We start from the raw sequence: 22169 nt of genomic DNA, 5'->3' as shown, positions 1-22169 counted from the left end.
AGGGCAGGGGCAAGGGTGTCATATTGAAAGATTTTGAGATACAGAACAGGGAAGAGGTGGGAGCTTATATATGTCTTCCTCAATTTTCTCAGTAAAGGAAAAGGCAAGGTCCTCTGTTGTTTTTTTTTTTTTTTTAATGTAGGAAAAGCATAAGAGGAGTGAGAAGAGATATGGTTTGGATTAGTTGTTCTCAGGAATGCAAAGAAGTCAATTAAGATTTAAAAGACTGCCATGACTCATTTCACAAATTAGGAACTGGTGTTTTCCCATTCAAACAAATCTTCCCTCCTTAAATCTGAATACCTGATGTAACCCTTGTCCCAAAGCCCACTGGTTTGGGACTTGCTCCTTATTGGTGAAGATGAATACCCTGCCAGTATCCTTTAGTAACTCTTCAAGCAAGGAATCACTTTGAGCACTCCTGGTTTTCAGCTTTGAAAGAGAAAATGGAAGAGGCAAACCCCACTTCAGGATGTTGTAGGAAAAGACTTTGGGAAGACATAAATGGATGTGGCAGTCTCCATCATGTCTCTACTCCTGGCTTGCAACACTAGATACTTCTGGAAGTTTCCAGGACCCTCTCTTTCGGTTAAGTAGTTACCTCATTCCCAATTGAAGAGCTCCTTCATTCTGTATCATCTGATATATATTCTCCTCTATGCTTTTTCTGATTTCTGTTGTGCTATGATAAATGGGTTTTACTATACTAAATCTGAATGACTTCAAGAATGAACAAACAAGGAGGCAATTTTGGTCCAGTTAATTATTCCTCCTCACACAATCCATGTCTGCTATTTATTTTCATAAGAAAAATTAAGTAAACCCAAAAATTCAATATATGAAAAAAGGATATATTGACAAGTAATTAAGTACACAGCCTTTGGTTCAATATCCTTTTCTTCTCTAAGAGAATGTAATTCTCTTATAATTCTCACAATAATTAAATGTGTCCTGGGTTATATTTTAATTTATTTTATAGCTTTCCCTTGTAAACATTATTATTTTCTATATTCTTTCCAAATCATTGACCCTTAAATTGTCCTTTTCCCATTACACAAAATAGTAATATATTTCTATTTAAAAATAAAAATTGTATACCACCTTAATTTGTAAATATTCACTAATTTGGTTTTTCCAAAAGGCTGTTATCGTGTATTTACTAAAAAGTCCTGAGCCAAGAATAAATCATATCCTGTGGTTGCAAGTTAACAATCTAAACAAAATTTCATTTCTTTCTGATCTAATTGTTCCTTATAATTGTACTGATTTGACTGTGCAAATTCAATTCATTGGTGTGAGAATAGCTGTCTTGCAGCTAGAGTTGTATCTGGTCAGTGTTTGATACTTCAGATAAATAGCCAGGCTCTACCTGTGTTAGCATTCACTTGACTGTGTGTCTGGATAATAACAGCCCTTCCTTTGAAGGCTACCAGAATGAACCTTTTTTTTTATATATATACTAACTCAAGGAGGAGAAGGAAAAGGGAGAAATATTAAGTACTTGAAAGTGTGGACTTGGGGCAGCTAGGTGGCACAGTGGATAAAGCACCAGTCCTGGATTCAGGAGGACCTGAGTTCAAATCCAGCCTCAGACACTTGACACTTACTAGCTGTGTGACCCCAGGAGAGTCACTTAACCCTCACTGCCCTGCAAAAAAAAGTGAATTCAGGGGGCAGCTAGGTGGTGCAGTGGATAAAGCACTGGCCTGTGTGACCCTGGGCTTAACCCCCATTGCCCCAGAAAAAAAAAATACAAAACTGTGGACTTGTAAAGATTTGGTCACCTAAAGTGTACTCTGTGGGGTATACAGTATAAAAGATAAGGTTTTCTTTTCTTTCTTTTCTTTCTTTCTTCCTTCCTTCCTTCCTTCCTTCCTTCCTTCCTTCCTTTCTTTCTTTCTTTCTTTCTTTCTTTCTTTCTTTCTTTCTTTCTTTCTTTCTTTCTTTCCTTCCTTCCTTCCTTCTTTCTTTCTCTCTTTCTTTCTTTCTTTCATTCTTTCTTTCGTTCTTTCTTTCTTTGCAGGGCAATGAGGGTTAAGTGATTTGCCCAAAGTCACGTAGCTAGTAAGTGTCTGAGGTCAGATGTGAACTCAGGTCCTCCTGAATCCAGGGCTGGTGAAAAGACAAGATTTTTACCTTAAGCTTCCAATCTAGTGAGGAAGATGAAAATACACAATTGCTCTTATATAGTGGCTTCCATATAAAGTATCAAATTGTTAGCATTCAGGAGAGGTCATTTCTGATTGAGGTGATAACAGAAGCCTTCATGGAAAAGGTACCAGCTGTGATGAGTGAAAAATGGGTAAGGTCTCAATGAGTAGGGAATAGAAGGTAACATATTTCAATTAAGGGAGATGGTATGAAGAAAGTTCTACACAAGAAGTTTCAGACAAAGAGCAAACAGAATAAATGTCTCCACTGGATGAACAATGAGAAAAACAAAAGTGTAGTGGTTTGGGACTGGGAATTCTCTTGCTTTTCCTCTCTGCCCCCTAGCTTCCCTGGCTTATTTCAAGTCTGGGCTCAAATCCTAACTTTTTCAAGGAGCCTTTTAATTTTAGTGCCTTCCCTTAGAGATGATCTCCAATCTGTCCCTTGACTGAGCATAATTATTTGCATGTTGTCTCCCCTCCCTTAGATTAAGGTCCTTTATAATAGAGACTATTTCCCCCCTTTTTATATTCCAGGCATTTAGTATAGGGCCTGGCATATAATAAGTACTTAATAAATATTTACTAACTTGACTTGTTGACCTAAGAGTATAAATTTAATTCAGCAGGCAATTAGAGCCATCAAAGGTTTTTGAGAACAGTAAAGTGATTAAAAGTATTTAGAATGAATGGGAAAGAATGGTATATCACCTTACTCTTAACTTCTTAAAATAAGAGTAATATGAGAGGCAATGTGACCTTATTAGTACCCATGGCTTTAACTACCATCTCTATTAAGATAATTCACAAAACTATAAAAGCAGCCTGAGCTTCATTTCTGTATCACCAATTGCCTATTGGATATTTCAGCCTGAACCTCCCAATGACATCTCAAATGGAATGTGTTCAAAATAGAACTCATCATCCTTCTTTCGCAAACTCTTCACCCGCTGAAGTTCCACAATTTTCCATTTCTTCTAGTCTGTCAATTTCATAATTTCAGTATTATTATCAACTCTTCATTTTCCATCACTCTACATAGTTTGCCAAATCTTGCTTTTTCTACCTCCACAGTATCTCTTAAGCATAGGACCCCTTCCCTCTACTTAGATAGACGTTTTAGATCAGACCCTCATCATCACTCACCTAGACTGTTGCAACAGCCTCCTAATTGGTTTTCCTGCTTGAAACCTCTCTCCGCTCCTATCTCACCTCAATGGAAACACCACAGAAATGTTCCTTAAACAAAGATCTAGAGGGCAGCTAGGTAGCACAGTGGATAAAGCACCGGCCCTGGATTCAGGAGGACCTGAGTTCAAATCCAGTCTCAGATACTTGACACTTACTAGCTGTGTGACTCTGGGCAAGTCGCTTAACCCTCATTGCCTGACAAAAAAGAAAAAATCTGACCATACCTCTCTACTCAATAGATTCCAGTGGTTCCTTATTGCTGCTAAAATAAAATATAAGCTCTTCTTTTTGACCTTTAAATCCCTTCAAAACCTGACACTAAAACTATCTTTCCAGTTAGTTAATTGGTCATTCAGTCATTCCATGAGAATTTATATAGTACTTGCTAAGTGTCAGGCACTGTGCTAACAATAAAAAGGATGAAAGGAAAGGAAAAACCATGCCTGCCCTCACATTCTAATGGAAGAGGAAACATGCAAATAACTATATACATACAAAATAGGTATAGCATAAATAGAAAGTACACTCATTATACTTTTATATTTCCCTGCTTCAAGCTACAGTCTAGTCAAACCAGCATTCCTTCTTTCTCACATCTGACATTCAATTGCCTGTCTCCGTGCTTTTGCACTGGCTATCCCACATGCCTGGCATGCACTCCCTCTTCACCTCCTCCTCATGAAATCCCACACTGCTTTAAGATCAGCTCAAGTGCTACATGAAGCCTTTCCTGATTTCCCCACCAGCTAGAGCCTGCTTCACCTCACTACCTTGTATTTAACTATCTTAAATTTCATTATTTGATTATCTTGTATTTATTTTGTATTTAATCCGCATGTACTAACATGTTTCCCTTAATAGAATGTAACTTCCTTGTGGGTAGAAACTGCTATTTTTTATTTGTAGCCCTAACACCTAGGATAGTTCTTAGACCATAGTAGGCACATAATAAATGCTTACTGATTGAGTGATAGTGGATAAAGGACTGGTGTTTTAGAGTCCAGAAGACCTGAGATCAAGAACTACTGATGACACAGTGACTGGGTGACCATGCTACAATCAGGTAACCTTTCAGTGCCTTCAGGCAATTCTTTAAGACTATAAGTTATGAACAAATTCTCAATCAACATCTGTGGATGGAATTTTTTATAATAATGAAATCACAGTTCTAGACCAGAATAATATTAACTTCTAGCTGAAACAATTGGCACTAATGGATTCTTCTCTCTCTCTCTCTCTCTCTCTCTCTCTCTCTCTCTCTCTCTCTCTCTCTCTCTCTCTCTCTCTCTCTCTTTCTCTCCCTCTCCCTCTCCCTCTCCCTCTCTCCATCCTTCCCACTCTGTCTCATTAAAAATCAATAGAAACAGACAGCAGATAAGAATATATATTTAGCTAGTTCATAATAATTCCCAAAGTATGGTTCACCCATAGTTGGTCTGAGGACTAGACTGGAATTTAAAAGTATGAAATGCTGGTGGCTATGTAACATATCCAGCACTATGAAGAGAGTGAGAGAAGAAAAAAAATTATTCAAGTTATTTTATTGCTAGAAACTAACAACCTGAAAATATTTGACAGAATCTAATCTGGACCCATCCTATTCCATAAAGGGTCAGAAAATCCCTCCTATATCTCTGCCCCTCATCCTCAAAAGTACAAAATGACAGTTCATGTAACCAGATCTAGAAAATGACTAGCTCTATGATGCTGAAGAAATCACTTAAACTCTCTTGATCTCAGTTCCCTCATCCATAACTGAGTGCAAATTGAAGCTATTAATGGTGAATCAATTATGCTATCAATAAAAAAAACCAGTGCTGTGTATCCCATTAAGAAGTTATCTTTTAGGGGGACAGCTAAGGTGGCACAGTGGATAAAGCACTGGCCATGGATTCAGGAGGACCTGAGTTTAAATCCAGCCTCTGGCACTTGACACTTACTAGCTGTGTGACCCTGGGCAAGTCACTTAACCCTCATTGCCCTGCTGCTGCTGTTGCTGCTGCTGCTGCTGATGATGATGATAATGATGACGACGAAGACTATGATGACGTTATCTTTTAAAAGTTATGAATACTGAATGATAGACAATCCCTGAGGTCTCTATAATAAAGAACCCATTTGGTATTCACAATTCAATTTCAACAATCATGCTAGGTTCTGGGGATACAAAACTAAAAATAAAACAGCCCCCTTACTAAAAGAGTATACATTCCAGAAGGAATAACAAGAAGAAACATCAGGATGGCCTGGAGTGACTAGAACCTAGAGTTCATGGAGGGGGGAAAAGAGACAATTAACCTGTAAAGATAGAGCTGAGTCAGATTGCAAGAGGTTTTAAATGCCAAACAAAGGAGTTGGTATTTTATCATGGAGGCAAAAAGGAACCACTAGAGCTTCTCTTTTAGTACCATAATAATTCAGAATTCTCTGTTATGAAAGGAGGACCAAAGATTTTGTATGGATTTTCCAGATCGATGAAGCACCCAACCCCTAACTCCTGCAATGTAGAAAGGATAATTGTACAATAGTAATCATAGATCAGCATAACAAATATAATAATCAGGAAAAGGTTTGAAATATTGTGAGAATTACCAAAATCTGACATAGACACAATGTGAATACATGCTGTCAGAGAAATGACACCCATAGATTTGCTTGACACAGGGTTACCACAAACTTTCAATTTGGAGGAAGAGGAGGAGGAGGAGAGGAGAAAAAATATCTGTGAAAGGCAAGAAAACAAGATATGCCTATATTTCACTTGGTGATCTTATTAGCCTCTAGGGTCTTAATAACTATCTCTCTGCTGATGATTCTTAAATCTATCTCTTCTTCCCAAACTCTTTGCACACCTCCAATATCACATCTACTGCCTTTCAGACATCTGAAATTGAATGTCCATCTTAAATTCAATATTTTCCAAAATTGGACTCATTATCTTTCTCTCTAAATCCTGCCTCCCTCCTAATGTCTTTATTATTTGCAACACCATCTTCCCAGTCTCTCAGGCTCTCAACCTAGGTGTCATTCTCAACTATTTACTATCTCTCACTCCCCATATCCAATCTGTTTCCAAGGCCTAGTCAATTCCTCTTTTATGCTCTCTTCTCTCTTCTGACACGGCCAACCCCCGGAGCAGGCCCTCATCACCTCATGCTTAGACTGTAGTAATAGCCTGCTGTCTGTTCTCCATGCTTCAAGTTCCTTCCCCACCCTCTAATTAGCTGTCAAAGTGATTTTCTTAAAAGGCAGGTCCAACCATGTCACCTTCCCCCCACCCCAACTCAATAGACTTCAGTGGCTTTCTATTGCCTACAGGATCAAATACAAAATCCTCTTTTTGATATTCAAAGTCCTGCATATCTTTGTCTACCTCCCCATCTTTCCAGTCTTCTAACATCTTATTCTCTGATACATTCTCTGCGATCCAGTGACACTGGCCTCCTTGCTGTTCTTCATACAAGACACTCCATCTCTCATCTCTGGGTATTTTCTCTGGATGATCCTCATGACTGGAATGCTTTCCCTCCTTATTGATACGAACTGGTGTCCTTAGTTTTCTTCAGGTCCCACCTAAAACCCTACCTTCTACAAGAAGCCTTTTCCCAACTCCTCTTAATTCTAATATTTTCTGTTTCTAAATAATTTCCCATTTTTCATATATATATATATATATATATATATATATGTGTGTGTGTGTGTGTATATATACTGTGGGGACCAATTTTTAATTGGGGAGTGCTAGCTCAGTGGCTCGCCGCAATATTGGGGCAAGAAAGGAGACCAGCAGCCTCCCTCAAAACAGAACAATATTTATTTTAACTAGAACTAACTTAAAAAAAAAACACAAACAGGATCAGTAGGATCAAGGGAAAGGAAATAAAATGGGGAAAGGGAAATTATAATACCAGAAAAAATACCACTGCCCAGGAATCAGCTGAAAATACGAAGCAGAACACCTGCCACTTTCCAGCTTCCACCTAGAATGCCCAATTCTCCTCCCCCAAACCGAGAAACACCCCACACAGCCCCAGTCAATGGGATGGCTGCTCTGACAGTCACATGACTGCCCTCACTAGGCTTCCAATCATTATAATTTTGCCAGGCCCATGTAGGCTTCGGCCAGTGGTGATGACGTGAGGTGCCAGAGCCTTGGCAATGGCTACAACCAGTGGGTGGAGCACCATGCGGTTTGCGGAGCCCCAGGCCAGTGAGCACCAAGGCATAAAAACCTCAAATAACAATTATTTCTTTACAATACATATATATGAATATACATATAGAGAAGAGTATTTATTTGTACCTATTTGTTTGCCTGTTGTCTTGCTCATTAGATTGTAAGTTCCTTGAGGTCAGGGGTTACCATTTGCCTTTTTTTCATATGCCCAGTTCTTAGCACAGCAATTGGCAAATAGTAGATACTTAAATGTTTATTGACTGACTGACCTCCTTGGTATAAATGTCCAACAGCTATTAAGATTCATAGTATGGGAAGCTTAGTTAATTATCTAATATAATTCCAAATTATTTTAAAGAAATACTATACCAATTCACGGCTTGACCAAAAGCATATTGGTGTGACTGACCTCCCATTATTTCTGCACTTTGCCATTCCTGCAGATTTGATTAGCATGAGATGAGATTCTCTAATAGGTTTTAATTTGCACTTATTTTACTATTCATGATTTAGAGCATTTTTTCATGTGATTGTTGATTATTTTAATTTCATGTTCTGACAATTATTGGTCATATTCTTTTGACCACTTATATACTGAGAAAAACCATAGATTTCTCAAACATTCTAATAACAACAGTAGCCAGCATTAATATGGCACCTACTTTATGTCAAGAATCATGTTAAGTGTTTTACAAATACTATATCATTTGATCTTCACAAAAGCCTGGGAGATAGGTGTTATTATTGTCCCCATTTTATAGTTGAGGAAACTAAGATAAACAGAGATAAAGTGACTTGCCCAAGGTCTCATAGCTAGTGTCTGAGTCCTGATTTGAATTTAGATGTTCTTGACCCCAACCCTACTTACTCTATCTACTGTACCATTTGGCTGCTCAAACAGTCCCTTCGTGTAATAAATGAACTTGAAAACTCTTTGAATGACTCATCAATTAATATTTAATTTCATTTAGTTATGCATTACAGAGCCAAATATATCCATATTCTGAATTCTGTGCTTTGGATCACTTATCTCTTCCACTGAAACTGCACATTTAAGTGTGAAAGAAGAGCTTAAATCTATTTTGTTCAGTCATTTCAGTTATGCCTGATTCTTTGTGACTGTGTTTGAGGTTTTCTTGGCAAAGAAACTGAAGAAATTCGCCATTTCTTTCCCCAGCTGACTTTATAGTTGAGGAACTGAAATAAACAGGGTTAATGACTTGCCCAGGGTCACACAGACAGTAAGTGTCTGAAGCCGGATTTGAACTCAAGAAGATAAGGTTTCCTGACTTTAGGCCCAGCACTCTGTCCACTGTTTCACCTGGCTGACCTAACATATCTAAAGAGTCGCTCAAATACAATAATTTTTACTAAGCTGCTTAAGTGGAGCAAGAAAGAAGCAAAAAAGGGGCAGCTAGGTGGCAGAGTGGATAAAGCACCGGCCCTGGAGTCAGGAGGACATGAGTTCAAATCCAGCCTCAGACACATAACACTTACTAGCTGTATGACCCTGTGCAAGTCACTTAACCCCAGTTGCCTCACTGAAAAAAAAAAGAAGCAAAAATAATGAGCACTTACTTAAAACACCTCAGCTCCAAAAATGAAAACTATTTCTATTCTCACATCCCCCTAATGCCAGCTTCTTCCTGTTCTGACTGCTGGAATAATAGTAGATGATTCATGATGTCCACTGAAACATATCAGAGACATGAGGAAATACATCCTTTGTGCACTACTGCAATGTGGTCAGTGGCAGATGCTATAAAACTGCATTCAACGGACATGGAGACCAGGAGCTCACCTCCTTTAGTGAATTGGAAGAGCAGTCAACACTAAAAAAAATAAAGGCATTACTTCATGAGAATTTCAATGTAATATGAGAATAATTGATTTAAAATGATTGAGGAGGGGGAAGCTAGGTGGCACAGTGGATTAAGCACCAGACTTGGATTCAGGAGGACCCAAGTTCAAATGTGGCCTCAGACACTGGACACTTACTAGCTATGCGACCCTGGGCATGTTACTTAACCCCGATTGCATCACCAAAAAAAAATGATTGAGGAGTGAAGTAAACTATCAGGGAATTCACCCATTGGAAAATGTGGGAAAAATAGAGCAAAATGTCAACTCCTTAAGGAAAGGAAATGATTTACAGTAGTTGTCCTTATATTCCCAGGGCCTCATATTCAGTGACTGGCATATAATAGGCACTTAATAAATTCTTGTTCAATGAAAAAGTAAGAGCTTAATTCAATTAAACTCCTTCCATGCCTTTGATTTGATTTCTAGGTATCCAGTGACTAAGTTCATCATACTGGAATTATGACAGTGAAATCTCCATTCATTTTTCCTGTACTTTTTTTTTGGGGGGGGGGGGGAATTCAGCTGGATAAAGTGATTTTATACTTTCCAAATGAGAAACCAGACCTGGGATTTTATTGATAGAAGGGGGAAAATTAAAAATTCTTCTGCCAGTGGATAACACCACTTTTGCTGCATCTCATGTTCTTAGACAATTACCTGGAGCACTGAGAAATTCAGTGACTTGTCCAGAGTCATTCAAACAAGCATCTATTAGAGGCAAGACTTAAACCCAGATCTTCCTGACTACTGTGAGGATGGCTCTCTATCCACTATATAACACTGCCTCTCCCTTTCATTTGTGATGAAATAATGGGATTTAGCAGATACTCAAAGACCCACCTGGAGATTAATCTAGACTGATTGAATCAAATGAGAGTGATTGACTGCTGATTAGCCTACTTCAAGTTACCTGGATTGTAATCACACCTGGCTATCCCTTAAGAAGGTATTGTTCTCAGAAGCTAGACTGTGAACTCAACTTGAGAACACCTTCAAAACCAATGGATTTGGATGATGCCAACCAATCAGCTTGAAGCAGTGTGTAAGGATCCCCTCTGTTCCAGACCTATAAAAAGCTTCCACAGTCAGCTTGCTAGTGAGTTCCTGATTAAAGCAGGCTCATGGAGGAGGACTTGAGGAAGAACCCAACCAGGCTGGAACTCTAGGCTAGGTAGGACTTCTTTTTTCTTAACTTTCTGAACTCCTTGTGAATATCTGTATGCTTTAATAAATGTTTAATGCCCAAAGACTGGTGCTGAAGCTTCTAATTTAAGGCGATCATACAATATAGATTTTAAACATCACACCTTATTGCTCTGTGAAATTTCTAGTGGAATCAAAAGCCAGTAGAAGCATTTTTAAAGCATTTACATTTATCAACTTTACCCATGTTATCTTTGCCCTCAAGGAGCTTATAATTTAATGGGGAACATAACTTTCAAACACATATATACAAAGCAACCTGTATACAGGATAAATAGGAAATAATCAAAAGAGGGAAAGCACTAGAATTAAGGGAAGTTAGAAAAGAATTCCTGTAGAAGGTGGAAATTTAGTTAGGATATAAGGGAAAACAGAAAGTAGTCAGAGCAAAGAAGGGAAAGAATTCTAGGTATGAGGGACAACCAGAGAGAATGCCCAGAGTTGAGAGATGGAGTATCTTGTCTGTGGAACAGTCAGGAAACCAATGACACTGGATCAAATATTATGTGTTAGAGAATAAAATAGGAAAAGACTAGAAAGGTAGGAGAGGGCTGGGTTATGAAGGGCTTTGAATCCAGAAGATTCAGGAAAAGGACTCAAATGCTTAATGACAGAGACATTGATGGAGTTCTACAAGACTGGAACATTAATGAGTAGATGAGTACACTGGTAACTGGGGAAGACCCAAATTTGAACCCTCATAGTACCCATACATTCTAGCATATATCCTAACCCAAAGATTACAAACACTTCTTTTGGGTTCATCTTCAAGGAAAAGTTTTGTCTGTGGCCCCATTTGAATTACATGACAACATACCAGGATATGGACCTATCCTTCCAAGCCTTACTCAGCTTTTGAGCAGGTCTTGTTTTATTTACAACTGAATTCCTGAGCCAAAGAGAATAAAAGAATCCATCTCTATGAAAATAGCTCTACAATGTAAAAAAAGAATAAACAGATTAAGAAGCTTATTTTTCCCTCCTTCCTTTTTCCCAAATTACTTCATACTTCATATCATTTGCATTGTAAAATGAATCTGAAGAACTGTCCTAGATAGTGGTGTTAAACATATATAATACATATTTAACTTATGTTTCTACTCACACTTTTTGTACATTAAACAAAGTGAACCTTAAAACATAGAAGAGATAAAAATTGGACTACATGGGAAATCAAATTAGAAGGTTCTAGGGTCCTGCAACTTTCTGTACTTTAAGATGTTTTTCTTTATTCTGAATATGGCCTCGTGTATTGATTCATCTTCTGCTTATACTTCGTTGCCTTTGTTCAAATTTTCCATTCATCTCAAGCCCATTAGAAATGGTGCCTGGGAGCTTTGCTTTTGCAGCAGCCACCTTTAGAATCAAGAAAGAAGAATGCAAGTGACTTCTCTTTTATCTTTTCTTTTCTTTTTTTTTTCAGGGCAATGAGGGTTAAGTGATTTGCCCTGAGTCACACAGCTAGTAATTGTCAAGTGTCTGAGGTCGGGAATTGAGGATAAGGAATAAAGAATATCTTAGGAAGCAAAGTAGGAATACAACTGGATAAAATAAGTTCATACTTTCCACAGCAATGTTATAAGAACAAAACTAAGCAACTAGCTCCACATGAGAGGCAGTTCATCATCTGCACGCTCTCTTCCCTGGACTTCCAAGCCTATCTTTGCTAAAGATTATTGGACAATTTAATGAGCTTAAAAAAAATGTGGGGTTTTTTGGTGAGGCAATTGGGGTTAAGCGACTTGCCCAGGGTCACACAGCTGGTAAGTGTTAAGTGTCTGAGGCTGGATTTGAACTCAGGTCCTCCTGAATCCAGGGCCAGTACTCTATCTACTGCACTACCTAGCTACCCCTATTGAGTATTTTTGTCACCCACCACTGGAAGAAAGTAAGTGGAAGGGAGGGAAGGAGTGAGGAAGGGAGAGAAAGCTGAAGGGAAGGAGGGAAGAAGGAAGGAATGGGGAAGGGAGGGAGGGAGGGAGGGAGGGAGGGAGGTAAGACAGAACCTTCTGTAATATATAAGTAAAATCAAGCAAAACATTTACTTATATTGATCATATCCAAAAATGAATCTTTTATTCTTCATATTAGTTCATTGTTTCTCTTTCATGAGATGGATTATGTTCCCCTTTATCAATCCTCATTTAGCTGATCAGCATCCATAAATCTTTCCAAATTGTTCATTTTTATGATATTGATATTACTGTGCCAGAAGACAAGTCTTTGTTTATACCTTTTGTAAATGCCTTATTTATTGCAATGGAGGATTCCTGTTAAGTTGGACTAGAGATTGTCAGTAAACAACATCACATCAATTAGCAATAGCAACAGCAAAAGCATTTAAATAACAATTTAAGATTTGCAAAATACCTTATAAATATTATCTCATTTGATCTTCACAGTAACTCTGGAGAGTAAATGTTATTATTCCCATTTAACAGATGAGGAAATTGAGGCAGACAACATTTAAATTATTTGCCCAAAGTCACACAGCTAATAAGTGTCTGAAGCAGAATTTGATCTTGAGACTTTCTGATTCAAGGTCCAATATTCTGTCCCCTGTGCTACCTATCTGCCTAGATAAGAAATATTTTTATCATTTTAAACAAAGAAAACCAAAATAAGATAATCCAAACAAATGACTCAATCATTACCTTATTAAAGATAGTATGCTTCTTAACTAAATTATACGTTGCAGAAATCATAGTTTCTTATATAATCCTCTTCTTTGTGTATTGGATTTTTTACATTTCTTGAGGATTTTTAAGTTCAAAAGAAAAAAGAACATTTTTTTTAGTGAAGCAATTGGGATTAAGTGACTTGCCCAGGGTCACACAGCTAGTAAGTGTTAAGTGTCTGAGGCTGGATTTGAACTCAGGTACTCCTGACTCCAGGGGCGGTGCTCTATCCACTGCACCACCTAGCTGCCCCCAAAAAGAACATTTTTAAGAAAAATTTGCTGAATTTAGACAGTAAACAAGAACAGCATTAGAAAGCTAGAGGTCTCAGCAACACCAAAACTGTCATGTCATTTCTTTATATGCTGCTTTTGTGGCTTTGAATATTCCTGGAAATAACGCTGGCCACCTGAGGGCACAGCAGCAGGAGTGAAAGGAAAGAGCCTGACAGGACAAGTTCTCAACCTCACTCTCAACTTTTTCTTAAGGGGAGCAGGCAGGCTCCATTGTAGGGTGATTTAAGAGCCACTGAAACCTCCCCTCCTCTCACTCCCAAATATCTTTTTTTTAAGTTATACATGTGTAGTCATGTAAAATATTTCCACATTAGTCAAGTTGTGAAAGAGAACAGACAAAAAAACATTTAGAATAGGGAACTAAAAAAAATACCCTTCAATCTGTACTTAGATACCATCAGTTCTTTCTCAGGAGATGGACTGTATTTTTCATAAGTCCTTTGGAGTTGTCTTATATCATTATATTGCTGAAAATAACAAAGTCATTTGCAGCAGATCATCTTACAATATTGCTGTTATTTTGTATACAGTACATTTCACTTTGCATCAGCTCATATAAGTCTTACCATATTTTTCTTAGAGCATGCTGCTCATCATTTTCTGTAGCATAATAGTGTTCCATCATAATCTCATTCCACAATTTGTTCAACCATTCCCCAATTGATAGGTAGCTCCTCAATTTTGAATTCAACTTTTATTTTTTTTAATCTCTTTTTGGATACCAACCTAGTAGTGGTATTACTAGATCAAAGAGTATGCATGCACTGGCCCTGGATTCGGGTGGACCTGAGTTCAAATCCAGCATCAGACACTTGACACTTACTAGCTGTGTGACTCTGGGCAAGTCACTTAACCCTCATTGCCCTGGAAAAAAAACTATGTGTGGTTTTATAGTCCTTTGGCCATAGTTCCAAATTGCTCTACAGAATGTTTAAAACAGTTTACAACTTTACCAAGAGTGTATTAATATCTCATTTTCCCCATATCCCCTTCCACATTTGTCATTTTCCTCTGCTGTCCTATTATCTAATCCAATAGGTATGAGGTAGTACCCAGAATTGTTGTGGCCTGCCTCTCTCCAATCAATACAGAGTTAGAGTGTTGTTGCTTTTTCATATGGCTATAGGTAGCTTTGATTATTTCATCTGAAAACTTCGTATCTTTTGATCTTCTATCAATTGGGGAATGGCTCTTATTTTTAACAAATTTATTTTTAACAAATTTTTTCAGTTACTATTGCTAACTGTATTTCCCTTCTTTTACCCCTCCCTCTTTATGCCCTTCCCCTCCTACTTTCCTGCAGGGTAATATAGATTACTCTACACAATTGAATGTGTATGTTATTCCCTCTGTGAGCCAATTCTGATGAGAGTAAGACTCATTCACTCCTCCGCACCTCCCCCATCTTCCTCTCCACTTCATAAGCTTTGTCTTGCTTCTTTTATGTGAGATACTTTACTCATTCCACCTCTCCATTTCCCTTTCTCCAAGTGCATTCCTCTCTCACCCCTTAATTTTATTTTGTTTAAAGATATCATCCCTTCATATTCAACTCACACCTATGCCCTGTCTAAATATACTCCATTCTGCTTCCCTAATAATGAGAAAGTTCTTATGAGTTACAAGTATCATCTTCCCATGTAAGAATGTAAATAGTTCAACATTTTAATATCCCTCATTATTTCTTTTTCCTGTTTACCTTTTTATGCTTCTCTACGGTCTTGTATTTGAAAGTCAAATTTTCTATTCAGCTCAGGACTTTTCATCAAGAACATCTGAAAGTCCTCTCTTTCATTAAATTCCCATTTTTTGCCCCAAAGGATTATACAGTTTTGATGGATAGGTGATTCTTGGTTGTAATCCCAGGTCCTTTTCCCTCTCGAATATCATATTCCAAGATCTCTGATCCTTTAAAATAGAAGCTTCCAGATCTTGTGTTATCGTAACTGTGGCTCCACAATACTTGAATTGTTTTCTTTCTGGATGCTTGCAATATTTTCTCTTTGACCAGGGAGCTCTGGAATTTGGCTATAATATTCCTGGAAGTTGTCATTTTGGGATCTCTTTCAGGAGGTGATTGGTGTATTCTTTCAATTTCTATTTTACCTTCTCCTTCTAGAATATCAGGGAAATTTTCCCTGATAATTTCTTGGAAGATGATATCTAGGCTCTTTTTTTATCATCACTTTTAGGTAATCCAATAATTTTCAAATTATCTCTCCTGGATCTATTTTCCATGTCAGTTGTTTTTTCAAGGAAATATTTCACATTGCTTATATTTTTTCATTCTTTTGGTTTTGCTTTATTGTTTCTTGATTTCTCGTAAAATCTTTAGCTTCCATTTGCTCAATCCTATTTCTTAAGGAATTATTTTCTGCAGAGAGGTTTTGTACCTCCTTTTCCATATTACCAATTTGGCCTTTCAAGCTGTTGACTTTTTTTCATGATTTTCTTGCATCACTCTCATTTCTCTTTTCATTTTTTCCCCTCTACCTCTCTTACTTTATTTTCAGTTTTTTGAGCCCTTCTATGGCCTAAGACCAATCCATATTTTTCTTGGTGGTTTTGGTTGGAGGATCTTTGACATTGTTATCTTCTTCTGAGTGTGTATTTTGATCTTCCTTGTCACCATAGAAACTTTCTAGGGTCAGCATTTTTTTCTGTTTTTTCGTTTTCCCAGCCTATTTCTTGTTGTTTAACTCTTTGTTAAAGTGGGGCAGTGCTTCCAGGGAGGAGGATGCACCACCCCAAGCTTCAGGGGATTCAAGCAGCTGTTTTCCAAGATACTTCTAGGAATTTCTAAGTCCTTAGTTCTTCCAAGATGGTATGATTTAAGGACAGGTATGTTCACCACTCTCCTAGCCTGTGTTCTGGTCTGCAAATAACCACAGGCCCACTTTCCTACCCTGGAACCTGAAATAGAGCCCTGCTCCACTGTGACTGCAAGCTCTGATGTGCTTTCACTCCTCCCTAGAGTGGGACTGCCAGCCAAGACTGTAACCCAGATCCAAACATGTGCAAAACAATAGAGTCCTGTCTCAGCTCCAGCAAAGATACCCCTACTATCTCCTCCTGGCCAACTACTCAACCCCCTCAATGTCTGTGGGTTGAGTTCCAGAAGCAGCTGCTATTGCAGCTGATTCAAAGGCTCCTGAGGCCTGGTTCACTGGCATGGCCTGTACTGGGGCTGGATCTATGTTGGCACGGCCTGGGCTGGACTATGCTCCACTCTCACCCTGGTACAACAGACCCCTCCTTGCTGACCTTCTAAATTGTCTTTGGCTGGAAAATGATTTCAGCCTGTCCTTTTGTGTGTTCTGCTACTCAATGAATTCTCTTATGGCATTATTTGAAGGTATTTGGAGGGATCTTGTGGAGAGCTCAGGAAAATCACTGCCTTTCCTCTGCTGTCTTGGTTCTACCCCCCAAATATCTTTGCCATTCATCCTTCCATTATGCTTGAAATTCCCAGATTATTTCCATATTGGCTAATGATGACTAAAATTATCTATTAAAATACTAATATTCTTTAGGAAGAGTTATAAATACTACCATTTCATTAGATCAAATTAATCTTTTGTCCTAGAGCACAATGCAGACAAAGCTAAGCAGAGCAGGTATGTGGCTAATACAAGGTGGAAATAAAAAGATGTCTCATCCATGGAGACAAAATACCACTTTCCAATGTTATGGTCTCACAACCTTATTGTATGCTCACCTTCTCCTAGTTTGTGGCATGTTTCTCCAAAACTATCCTTTTCATCATTTCTTACAACATGGTAGTGTTCCATCACATTTACATACCATAGTTTATTAAGTCATTCCCCAATTGATGGGTATCCCATTAGTTCCCAAATCTTTACTTCCACAAAAAGAGTTATTATAAATATTTGGGTACAAACTTAAGCGTTTGTGTTGCTTAGGAGTAATATGCCTCTTAATCTACCTTCCCTCTTATTCCCCTGCCCTTTTCTTATCTTTTTTCTCTTGTTTCCTTGTTAAATCAAATATCTTTGGGCCTGAGAAAAATACCTGTGAGTTTAGTGAGTTGGGCTGCTGCTAAACTCAGTGACTATATGTCATCTTAAAAGTTCTGTTGGTTCTGAGTGATAGAACTGAAGGTTCCCTTTAATCTGTGATTCCCGCCCCAGTTATGCTACTGAGGGCTTCAAATAGGACTGGAGGGTGGAACTGAGACCTCACTCTGCTCCTGGAGTCAAATCATACAGCTCCTCTTGCTTCAGCACTTTTCTTTGCCTAGAGCCTGGGACCACTCTTCACCTTGGAATGCTGCTCCTATATGCAGGTCCCCTCCTCAGGCTGCCATGAATCTGTGGCCCAGGACTGGAAAGTGAGAGACAGGACTGCAAGTTGGTACCTATTCCTGACCCTGCACCAAGTCATTCCCCCCATCATCTTATGTCTGTCACCTATTTCTTCCCTCCTTCACTGGAATTTTCCACAGTTCCCTTTCTGGCTAGACCTTGATCCCTTTGTCCACAGACCTCTTAGTCTGTCTCCATATGTAGTCATGGACTGGAAAAATAATTTATCTTTTTTTTTCTTAGATTTCTCAATCAAGACTCAGTCTAGTGAGGTTTCTAGATCTTTGAGGGGTGGTAGGACAGAGCACTACTAAAATTCTACTTGCTACTCCACCATATTAACTTTGTCTCTACTGAAGCATTTAAATCAACCCTTGTGTGAATGACTAGGATTGTCATCTACCTCCAGCTGATTCCTCAATGTGGTTACTTCTTTTTCTAGACATCCTCATAAGCTTATGGCTTTAAGAATCACTTACTCTATCCTTCTAATAACCCAGTCACTTAGCTTTTTCAACTCCCCTTTGTAGTACGTTTTTTGACCTGCAGAACTATTCAATCTGATAAACTTCTCAAATTGGTAACTGAGTCAATTCAATTAGGCAAACATTTATTAAGCACTTATTATGTACAAGAGAGTATTCTATGCTCTGGGGACACAAAAACATGTTTTAAAAGAACAGTCTCTGTCCTCTTTGGAGTTTATATTTTGCTACAGAGAAATATTGCATATACATATAACTAAATGCTAAAAATAAAGAAAGGAAATACAAGGTGATTTTTGGAGGAAGCAATCAATAATATTAGGAAGGAATTCCTCCTGAAGGATATTGACTTTGAGCTGAGCTTTGAAGGAAGTCAAGAATTCAAAGAGATAGAAGTGAAGAAGAAAAGCCTCCCTGCTCTGCTCACCCTCAGACATTTAGGGACAACCTGCCCAGAGCTGGCTGATGAAATTTTATGTGCCAGAAACATCAATTAAGCCAGTTTGGTAGGAATAAATAGAGTATGAGGTAGAGCTAATATGAAATCAGTCCAGTAAGATAGATTGGAACTAGACTGTGAAGGACTTTAATTATCAAGTCAGGAAAATTGTGTTTTATCCTACAGGTAATAGGGAGTCCCTGAAACCTTTTGAGCATGAAATGACATGGTTATACGTGTGCTTTAGAAATATCAATTTAGCATCTCTGTGGAGGGTGGATTGGAAAGAGAAGAGACATGAGGCAGAGAGATCAATTAAGAGGTTTTTTACAATAGTCCAGAAGAGATATGACAGGGGCTCCATGAGCTAATGTAGTATTCCTGTGATTGGTCAGAAGGTTAGGAAAAATATAAAACATTAAATGGAGATAGAACCAAAAAGACTTTTAAAAGAAAACACCATTATAGTATACAAATGTTTACAACTAAACTGAGGCCCATCGATGTAAAAGGGAGAAAAAAATATAAATGTTACATGGGAAAATGTTAAGAATCCTTTAGGAAAATAAGAAGAATTTTATATATAGTACATTATTATGTTTATAAGAACCTCTTTCCCTGTTCCCACTTTGACTGATAAGAGAATAATCCATTCATAATTCATGTGGACAATTATTTTGTCCCTAATCATCTCATTGACAACTAAGTCATCCTTTAATATATGTACATATATGTATGTATGTATATATATAGAGAGAGATTCATTTTGCAATATCACTAAGGAGCATCATTATTATTTTATTTTGAAGTTCAAGTATCTTTTATTCATAGTTGAAAAATGTACCAAAGTGGATTATTGCAAAAGTTCACTGGTACAAAAACACTTTGCTGCTGGTGAGAAGGCAATAAAAAGTTGATTTTTAAACTCATTACTATAAATTACTTTTATAGTTCTTTGCAAATTCAGAATTTCAAATTGCATTTTACTTTTCTAAAATTGCCCATAGTACTAGAGATTCCTGAAAATAAATGAGCTGTTTTAAAGAGGAGGTAACTGATGATATCAAGGAATTTCCATTTCTCATTCAATGCCCACATACTTCAGGACATCAGTCTGGCTATATCTGTAGTCAAAAAACCAGATCTTCACCAGTCTGGATGGCTTTCTTAGCAAAAATACCTATCCCGTGATCACCATTAACCATGATAACTTTTGCATAGCAGTTGGGATTGACTTAATGATTTGCAAAATGAATTTTGTTACCTTTGTGGGTTGAAACCACCACAAAACCATTATCCAAGTTGAAGAGAAAGCTGCACATGTACTTATCATAAATTTTTCCTCTTCTGTCTGCCTCATCCTGAGAAAAAATTTCACTGCAATATTCAGAGATAAATTCCTTCTTTTGCACAAGATCTTTGATGAAAATTCCCCAATCTGCCACATCAGATGGTGCCAGAAGTAAATGCTTTTTGTATCCTCTCCGAATGCTGCAGTTCTTGCAGGACACATTTTTACTGTCCCCATGATCAGCAACCCCACAAGTGAGACAGAGGTATGGACAGCAGAACAGCCAGATAGCATGGGCACTACTTAGTGTTTCATTGTGCTTTACAATGGCACCCATAGCATCAGTTTTGACCCTTTTTCAGTTGCATCTTTCTGCAATGTGTAGCCCACAACCGGTGTTTCCTTTGTTTCTTCCTTGGAGGCATATCAACATCCTCAGCAGGAACTGGAGCTATAATACTAAATTCCTTTACTCTAAACTCATAGACCTGTCTATATGTTTTGGTTCCAATCAACCTATCAATGGCATAAAAATTATCATAGTAAGTGCTGATAAGACCTCTGAACATTGAAGCTTCAGCACCACTCCATTCCACGTTCTCAGGAGGTTCAATATTTGGTTTCATTTTTATTGGTTTTTGATACCTGGAGTTTGCCTCAGAAGAGATGGACATTTTATCCTTCTTTTCTTCTTGCTCTTTATTGTTATTCTCTCTACCTGTTTCAGTTCCAGCTTCCCTATCACTGTCTGTATCTTCTGATTCCAGCACATTAATGTTTGGTGTGCTTTGTCTACTGTTATTATTTGGAAGTCTTCCCCTCTGGAGACCTCCTGGGTGCTTTGGCGTTGTCTTGATCCATTCATCAGTGAGAGCAGCTGCAAACTCCTTTGCCCTTTTGAAATGCTTATAACAGTGGGATGCACAAGGGTTATTATCAAGTTCTATTTTTGTGTTCTTCCACTTATGAGTGTTGGATGCATCATGGAATGGAGGTAAGAAACAGTCATATTTAAAGCAGTGCCTGCAGAAGAATATATGAAATGAGTGCAGGCTTTGCTCCTTCTGAACAGACTTCACATTTGATCCATCTATGTTTGATGTACATTCAGGAGGAAGGGCTCCTAGAAGTTGATGTTCTATTAGTTCTTTATACTTCTCCTTTAGTTCTTCTGCTGTTCCCTTATCAGGAAACATTGAGGAAATAGCTTCAAAAATCTTGTCAGAATGAAATTTCCAAGGTGGGTGGCTTTCTTTATCATCTTTGTTATCCTCTATATCTTTTTGGTTTTCATCTCTCTCATCAGGATAGTCCCCATCATCCCCATCATCCTCATCCTCCTCATCATCATCTCTTTACTGACCAAGAGCATTCACTAACTCCACAAAAATATCATCATTTATAAACCTACATTCTCTATCTCCATGTACTTTTCCATCATGATTTTTAATTCTTCAATGGAAGTTCCATCCTGATCAAGAACTTCATCCCCCATATAAAGAATGTTATGTAAAACTGTTTCATCTTCCACCATAAAATTTTGCTGTAGAGAAGACCAAGAATACATTATAGGGACCAAAGCAACAGCATTGAGAGTCTTTAATGGGAGGACATCTTTTGGAAAATCCAAATCACTGGTCACAGAACAAGAAGTCATGATGTGTACAGGCTGTATCCTTCACTGTTTCCATTCTTGGTTTAAAATTTCTGTCCTTTCTAGAATCTTCTGCCAATTAGAATTAAACATACTCTTTACTTCATCAGCTTGCTAGAGCCTCCTGAGCTGCCTCAGTCTCATGTATTTAGATTTTAAACATTTCCGCCAACAAACTGGTCCCTTCTTGGGTTTCTTTCCAGTCTAGCCCATGATTATCCCCTGAACAGGAATCAAAAAAATCTCTGATTCCAGTCCCAGATTGGCTACCGACTTGCTGTGGAACATGGGCAGTTACTTCTTCTCTGGGCCTCAGTTTCCTCATCTTCTTTCCCTCTCCCCAAGCTGTACTGCTCCCCGTGCAGAGCACTGTTATGTTGGTGTAAAAATGGCATCTCATAAAAAACGACTTTGAGT

The 22169-nt window shown here is 38.1% G+C and overlaps 1 pseudogene; it reads right to left on the bottom strand.

The window, feature by feature from the left end:
* Positions 1-19870: 19870 nt before the first annotated feature.
* Positions 19871-21965, bottom strand: LOC122736145 (annotated as a pseudogene).
* Between the last annotated feature and the right edge of the window lie 204 nt (positions 21966-22169).

This window comes from Dromiciops gliroides, chromosome 1 (assembly GCF_019393635.1).
Source record: "Dromiciops gliroides isolate mDroGli1 chromosome 1, mDroGli1.pri, whole genome shotgun sequence".
Lineage (NCBI taxonomy): Eukaryota > Metazoa > Chordata > Mammalia > Microbiotheria > Microbiotheriidae > Dromiciops > Dromiciops gliroides.
This window is presented reverse-complemented; position numbering and strand designations above follow the sequence as displayed.